Source organism: Pongo abelii, chromosome 21 (assembly GCF_028885655.2).
Source record: "Pongo abelii isolate AG06213 chromosome 21, NHGRI_mPonAbe1-v2.0_pri, whole genome shotgun sequence".
In the NCBI taxonomy this organism is placed as follows: Eukaryota; Metazoa; Chordata; class Mammalia; order Primates; family Hominidae; genus Pongo; species Pongo abelii.
This window is the reverse complement of record NC_072006.2, coordinates 42,947,645-42,955,789: the sequence shown is the minus strand read 5'-3', so window position 1 is coordinate 42,955,789 and position 8,145 is coordinate 42,947,645.

Sequence of the window (8,145 nt, the reverse complement as noted above, 5' to 3'; positions counted from 1 at the left end):
GATCATGCCATTGCACTCCAGCCTGGATGACAGAGCCAGACTGCGTCTCAAAAAAAAAAGGAACGAAAGAAAGAAAAAGAAAATGGTGGTAGGTATTTCATCATTCTGTTTTCATTTATTTAGCTGGAAATCCTCTACAAAGAAAAACATTCCCTTATTATCTGTTCAGTTGCCATGAGGTACAGTTTCTACAAGAAAGGTGAGATCAATGCCTGCTTTTGTCCTTTATTTCCTAGTTTCAGAATTATGAACTGGTTCCCTAGCATTCTCCAAAGATGACCATGATGAATTCATAGATTTTAATATGTTTCAACCTTTCATTGTTATTTTTTCAGATGCTCAAATTGTCCCATTCCTGGGCCAGCGGGAGCCCCTTCATGTGGACTCCTGAATTTTGAGGGTTTTATTGTTGTTGTCGTTGTTGTTTTGTTGTTGTTTTTTTGAGATGGAGTCTCACTTTGTCGCCTAGACTGGAGTGTAGTGGTGTAATCTCGGCTCACTGCAACCTCTGCCTCCCAGGTTCAAGCAATTCTCCTGCCTCAGTCTCCCTAGTAGCTGGGATTACAGGCGCCTGCCACCACGCCTGGCTAATTTTTTGTATTTTTAGTAGAGACAGGGTTTCACTGTGTTGGTCAGACTGGTTTTGAACTCCTGACCTCAGGTGATTTGCCCGCCTTGGCCTCCCAAAGTGCTGGGATTACAGGTGTGAGCCACTGCGCCCAGCCATTTGTTTGTTTTTTTAAGAGTCAAGGCTCAGTCTGTTGCCCAGGCTTGAGTGCAGTGGTGCAATCATGGCTCACTGCATCCTTGACCTCCCGGGCTCAAGCAATCCTCCCACCTCAGCCTCTTGAGTAGCCAGAACCACAGGTGCCAGCCATCACACCTGGCTAATTAAAAAAAAAATTTTTTTTGTAGAGATGGGGCCACCTCGTTCCGTTGCCCAGGCTGGTCTCTAACTCCTCTCCTCAAGAGATCTTCCTGCCTCAGCCTCCCATTGTTCTGGGGTTACAGGCATGAGCCACCGCACCTTGACCTTGAGTTCTTTTGATATGATCCCAAAAGTCTTAAGGAGTCTTGGATAGTTTCCTTGCTTTCTGGTGAATAAGATATTCCAGGCTCAGCTGGGACTGGTGGGGCGCACCTGTAGTCCCAACTACTTAGGAGGCTGGGGCAGGGGGATCACGTGAACCCAGAAAGTCGAGGTTGCAGTGAGCCATGATTGTGCCACTGCACTCCAGCACTCCAGCCTGGGCAACAGAGGGCGACCCTGTCTCAAAAAAAAAAAAAAAAAAAAAGATATTCCAGGCCTATTTTATATATTTCCTGCCCCAGAACTGGAAACAGCCATTTCTCCAAGGAGCACTCATTCCTTTGAATGGGAAATGGTATTGAGAAGCCACAATGTGGTCACTAGCGTTATGTTCCTTGTTATGGCTGTTTGTTGTTCTACGCTAATTAATTAATATTTGTAAAGCGAAAATACATCACGTGTTCATACGGACATGTACAATTCAAATTTAGGATTATATGATTTTTCAGTTTTTATTTTATATTTTTATATCTTGCTATACTGAAAATCTTGGTTGCTAACAATGTTAACATTATTTGAATATATACACACATATTTATATCTTCAGAATAATCATACCAATGCCATTACTAACAACATAATTACTGAAAACGGTAAGATTTCTTACTGTGCAGTTATTTTTTGTTCTTAGAACATATCCCACTAAAGATACACATTCAACTACTGTGGTTTCTTTTTTTCCAACTACCATGGAAAGTCACTTAAAATAAAGTAACCTAATTAAAGTCACTTAAAATAAGTCCTCTCCGTGTGAGTAAAACACCAACTTGATATATAATGAGGTTCATTTGTTTCACTTTGCTTTGATTTTAAGGACTGTGCTTTTATTTTTATTGAAATTGGTTTGTTTTATAATAGCGTATAACATACACACAATTCTCAAGTCAAATATGCAAAGTATGTATTGTTAATTTAAAATGAAGCAAGGTCTCTCAAACTCTTTGTTCAAAGAAAATCGTAGTCATAAGAGAAAGATGAACAAAGAAACTTGCAAAGCTCTTCTGGCCAATACAGACATTGTAGACCTTCATTTTTTAAAAAGAGATGTCAATTGCAAGGTTATTACCAGGGCAACATATAATTAAGCAAGGTTACCAATTTAAAAGCAGATTAAAAAAAAAAAAGTACACAGTTACATTTCTTTGAAACCCAGGTGGCTTAAAAGATTCCTTTGTTTCATATACCATTTGCAGCAGGTATCAGAACTGGATGAGTCACACATTCTCACCTAAGTGCCTGTCCTGGGAGCAGGGGGTGGGAGGAATGATCTCCTGGGTGCTTTATCAGAACAGGCTTTCACCAGCTTTATGAGGCTCTCAGGAGAGTGTCTGCTTTTCCACTCTTGCAGGGGAAGAAGGAACATCTCCTTTGTCTCTTTCTGAGATTCCCTTCTCTAGAAATTGTCAGTCGGGAGAATCTGCATTCTCAAGGTCAAACTCTGGAATTCCATTAGACAGCAGGGAGCCGGAAGAGCAGGCTGAAAAGTCAAATCGAGAAATGGAAAGAAACGAGCCCAGAGAAGTCTTACAATTCTGCTTCTACAGCCTGCAAAGAGCCAAAGCCGAGGTGCTGCACGGCCCTGAGCTACACCTCTGCTCTCACCTTCATCACCCTACCAGGCTCCTCAGGTGGCTTCTTCCCACCCCCCCACCCCCCAAGACGGAGTTTCGCTCTTATACCCAGGCTGGAGTGAAGTAACGTGATCTCAGCTCGCTGCAACCTCCGCCCCCGCGGGTTCAAGGGATTCTCCTGCCTCAGCCTCCAAAGTAGCTGGAATTACAGGCACCCGCCACCACACCCGGCTAATTTTTGTATTTTTTAGTAGAGATGGGGTTTCACCATGTTGGCCAGGCTGGTCTCGAACTCCTGACCTCAGGCGATCCACCCACTTCAGCCTCCCAAAGTGCTAGGATTACAGGTATGAGCCACCATGCTCGGCCCCCGCCGCTTCTTTAAGTTTGGCCCTTCTGCAGAGTCAGCTCGGAATTCAGAAAAGAGCCTTCAGAGATTTTGCATTCCTGTCATTTTGGTGCTCCCCAGAAAGCTGTGGAGTGGCATCAAAGGATCTACCCACTCACCCCGTTCCCATAGCCCCTAGCTTGGCACACACCAAGGAGTGCCAGAACTGGCTGGATATGATCGGTATACCCTGGATTTCCCAGTGTGTCTCAGCAGTTTTATAAGAGCTTTCTTATTGCGCAGGCCCAGATGTGAGAAAAGTTGTCAAGAAAATGAGGGCAAGTCATCCTCTCCTTTGGGGCCTTTTGAAAATATCCTGGTCCATTTTATTCATATCTTAGAGTATACTGTAGCATTTGAGTGTATCTTCTCTGAATGGCTTAAAGGAATGCCTGTAGCAACGGCTGGCAGAATCACCATCAACACAAGGACCTAGTTCACACTCTTGGAATGCCCTTTTCTATTGATGACCAGGGCATGGTTATTAATGGTCCAAATGTAAAGCCTTGGAGACTTAACACCACCTGTGATGAAACCCAGTCCAGATTATTGCTGAAGCATTGTGAGCAGGGGAGTATCAGTGGGTAAAGCCCTGCCCCCATGACTAAAGCAAAAGGGTTTCCGGAAATTTGTCCAGGCTGGAGCATATGATCAACCTCAATCCCAGGCAATCCACAGGAGGTTGCCCGGGCAGGGGATCGGCTGGACAGCACTACCCTACTCCTGGCCACGTGCTCATCAAAACCTGATGCAGGCCGGGCGCGGTGGCTCACGCCTGTAATCCCAGCACTTTGGGAGGCCGAGGCAGGTGGATCATGAGGTCAGGAGATCAAGACCATCCTGGCTAACATGGTGAAACCCCATCTCTACTAAAAATACAAAAAATTAGCCAGGCATGGTGGCACACGCCTGTAGTCCAAGCTACTCGGGAGGCTGAGGCAGGAGAATCGCTTGAACCCAGGAGGCAGAGGTTGCAGTGAGCCAAGATCGCACCACTGCACTCCAGCCTGGGTGACAGAGCGAGACCATCTCACCAACCCAAATGTCCAACAATGATAGACTGGATTAAGAAAATGTGACACATATACACCATGGAATACTATGCAGCCATAAAAAATGATGAGTTCATGTCCTTTGTAGGGACACGGATGAAATTGGAAATCATCATTCTCAGTAAACTATCGCAAGAACAAAAAACCAAACACCGCATATTCTCACTCACAGGTGGGAATTGAACAATGAGAACACATGGACACAGGAAGGGGAACATCACACTCTAGGGACTGTTGTGGGGTGGGGAGAAGGGGGAGGGATAGCATTGGGAGATATACCTAATGCTAGATGACGAGTTAGTGGGTGCAGCGCACCAGCATGGCACGTGTATACATATGTAACTAACCTGCACATTGTGCACATGTACCCTAAAACTTAAAGTATAATAATAATAAATAAATAAATAAAAATAAAAAAAAGAAATGGTAGATAACAAGGACGTATGTAAATTGTCAATAAACTGCCATAAAAATGTCAAAACAAAAATAAAAAATAAATAAATAAATAAAAAACCCTGATGCAGGTTGGGAAGTGCAGGCAGCCAAATTCATCTCCCAATTCTTGTGGAACCAGAGGGTTGTGTAGGCTGAGGAATGGCTGCTTGCAGAACCCCACCCCGCTCCATGTCCTCTGGAACTTTTCCAAAAGGCTACTTAAGCTGGGCACTGGCCAGAGGCGAAGCCCCCTCCCTCATCCTGTTAAGCATTCCTCAGACGAATGTCCAAGCTGAGAGACTAGCGTCAAGGAAATGACCTCCCTCCATCCCTACTCTCCTGTACTGGAAAGGGCCAACTTGCAGGTTAGTGCTAAAGACCATCTTTTGTTTTCTTTCCTTTTTTTTTTTTTTTTGAGACAGGGTCTTGCTCCTCTGTCACCCAGGCTGGAGTGCAGTGGCGCAATCATGGCTCACTGCAGCCTTGACCTCCCAGGTTCAAGCAATCCTCCCGCTTCAGCCTCCCGAGTAGCTGGGACTACAGGCATGCACCACCACGGTCAGCAAAGAATTTTATTATTTTTTTTTTAGATGGAGTCTCACTCCGTCACCAGGCTGGAGTGCAGTGACACGATCTCGGCTCACTGCAACCTCTGCCTCCTGGGTTCAAGAGATTCTCCTGCCTCAGCCTCCCAAGTAGCTGGGACTATACGCATGTGCCGCCACGCTCAGCTAATTTTTGTATTTTTAGTAGAGATAGGGTTTCACCATGTTGGACAGGATGGTCTTGATCTCTTGACCTCATGATCTGCCCTCCTCAGCCTCCCAAAGTGCTGGGATTACAGGCATGAGCCACTACGCCTGGCGTTTGTTTGTTTTTTAATAGAGACAGGGTCTTGCTATGTTGCCCAGGCTGGTCTTGAACTCCTGAGCTCAAGCAGTCCTCTTACCTTGGCCTCCCAAAGTGCTGGGATCACAGGGGTGAGCCACCACACCCAGCCAAGACCATCTTTTTACATTTCTCTAGAAGACTACTACATAAAAAAAATTCATACTGTTATGGGATTCACAACATAATAGTAAATAAAATACATGACAATACCACAAAAGACCAACCGGGGGGAAACAGAGTTATACTGTGGTACACCACGGTATATATGGTAGCATTCTGACATTGTATGTGAAGTACTGTAGAACTAATTAATGGCAGACTGTAATTTTTTTGCCTGCAACCCCCCAGAGTGTAATATTTTAAGGATGCATATTGTAATTCCTAGAACCACCACGACCACCACACACACACACACACACACACACACACACACACACACACACACACACACACACACACACACACACACACAAGGGCATACAGTCATAACTAACTAGAGTAAAATGAAATACTAAGAAATTAACCATGGCTAAATGACCTGCTTTCGCCAGTGAAATTTGAGTACTCGTGGTGGATATGTTCTGGGTGGCACATTTGGGAGCCAGGACTTAATGCTTGACGTTCTCTTTCCTTGCTTTGCGTTGAGACGGAAGGATCATAAGATGGTGTGGAGTAATTAATTATCCACAGCAATGCATCACCCCCTCCCCACACTCCACCATACTGGTATTTACTGAATATGCAGCATAAGAAATATACCTGGTGTTAAGCCACTGAGATTTTGGTGTTTAACAGATACATCTGGGTTTCCTGGAATAAAACCCATTTGGTCACGATGTTTTTGTTTGTTTGTTTTGTTTTGTTTTGTTTTGTTTTGAGACAGTGTCTTGCTCGGTCACCAGGCTGGAGTGCAGTAGTGCGATCTCAGCTCACTGCAACCTCCGCCTCCCAGGTTCAAGCGATTCTCCTGCCTCAGCCTCCCAAGTAGCTGGGACTACAGGCGCGTGCCACCACGCCCAGCCAATTTTTGTATTTTTAGTAGAGACGGGGTTTCACCATGTTGGCCAGGATGATCTCAATCTCTTGACTTCGTGATTCGCCAGCCTGGGCCTGCCAAAGTGCTGGGATTACAGGCGTGAGCCACTGCGCCCGGCCATGATGTTATTTTTTAATGTGTTGGTGGATTTCAATTGCAAATAATTTGTTTTCTCTATGGATATTTTTAAGCAAGATTGTTAGTTTTGTGTGTGTACAACCTATTGGATTTTGATAGCAAGATTATACTCCACATAAAAATCATTTAGATGATCTTTTTATTTATTTATTTATTTATTTTCCTATGTTCTGGTAAAGTTTAAGGAACACTGGAAGTATCTAGTCTTTAAGGCTAATAGCTATTAAACTCAACTGGATCTGGAGTTTTTTGGAGGGAGGGGGGCAGCTCTGTGGCAATTTTCTTGAGTTCATCTATGGAAAAAGAAAAGTCTGTTTGGACTTTATGTATCTGTTAAGGTCAGTTTTGGTGAATTATTTTCCTAGAAAATTCACTTTTTTAAAATTAAAGGCTTGAATGCAGAAAATTGATAATTGCAGCTAGATTTTCTCACATATTTCCAGAGTGTGTACAAAATGGATGATTATTTATTTGAGAGAGGGTCTCACTTTGTTGGCCAGGCTGGAGCACAGTGATGCAATCATGGCTCACTGCAACAATCCTCCCACCTCAGCCTCCCGAGCAGCTGGAATCACAGACATACAACACCACACCCAGCTGATTTTTAAATTTTTTTGTAGAGGTGGAGTCTCCCTATGTTGTCCAGGCTGGTCTCAAACTCCCAGACTCAAGTGACCTTCCTGCCTCGGCCTCCCAAAGCGCTAGGATTACAGGTGTGCATCACTGAGCCCAACCTATTTCTTCTTTTGATGACTAGTACCTTATTTATTACATGCATTTGTGCTTTCTACATTAATTAGGTTTTCTAGTAGTTTTAAAATGTTGCCATCCTTCTTCAAATTTATCATTTTTGTTTTCTAATTATTCAACTTACTTAACTTCCTAGTATTAGTGCTGTTAAAAAGTCTGATGCCATCTAATTTCCCTTTCTCGTGTAAGCCTGCATGGAGGCTGAGAGGACTTTTTTTTTTTTTTTTTTTTTGAGACAGTCTTGCTCTGTTGCCCAGGCTGGAGTGCAGTGGTGTGATCTTGGCTCACTGCAACCTTGGCCTCTTGGGTTCAAGCAATTCTCATGCCTCAGCCTCCCAAGGAGCTGGGATTACAAGTGTACGCCACCAAGCCCGGCTAAGTTTTGTATTTCTAGTAGAGATGGGGTTTCGCCATGTTGGCCAGGCTGGTCTCAAACTCCTGGCCTCAAGTGATCTGCCTGCCTCAGCCTCCCAAAGTGCTGGGATTACAGGCATAAGCCACCACTCCTGGCCCGAGAGGACTTCTTTTATCTTTAAAATCTAATCGTTTCACTAGGATCTGACACTTCTGAGTCAACTTTCCCAAGCACACAGAGTATCCTTACAGTATTTATATTCAGGGTGGTTTGTTTTGTGGGGGAAGAAAATTTTATTACTAGTTTAAACATTAATTCTGTTCCATTGTTTTTTCTTCAACATAAAATTTAATGTAGTTGATAAAACCTAAATATAAGACCTGAAAAACTCCTAGAAGAAAACTTAGGGAAAAAGCATCACGACATTGAATTTGGCAAT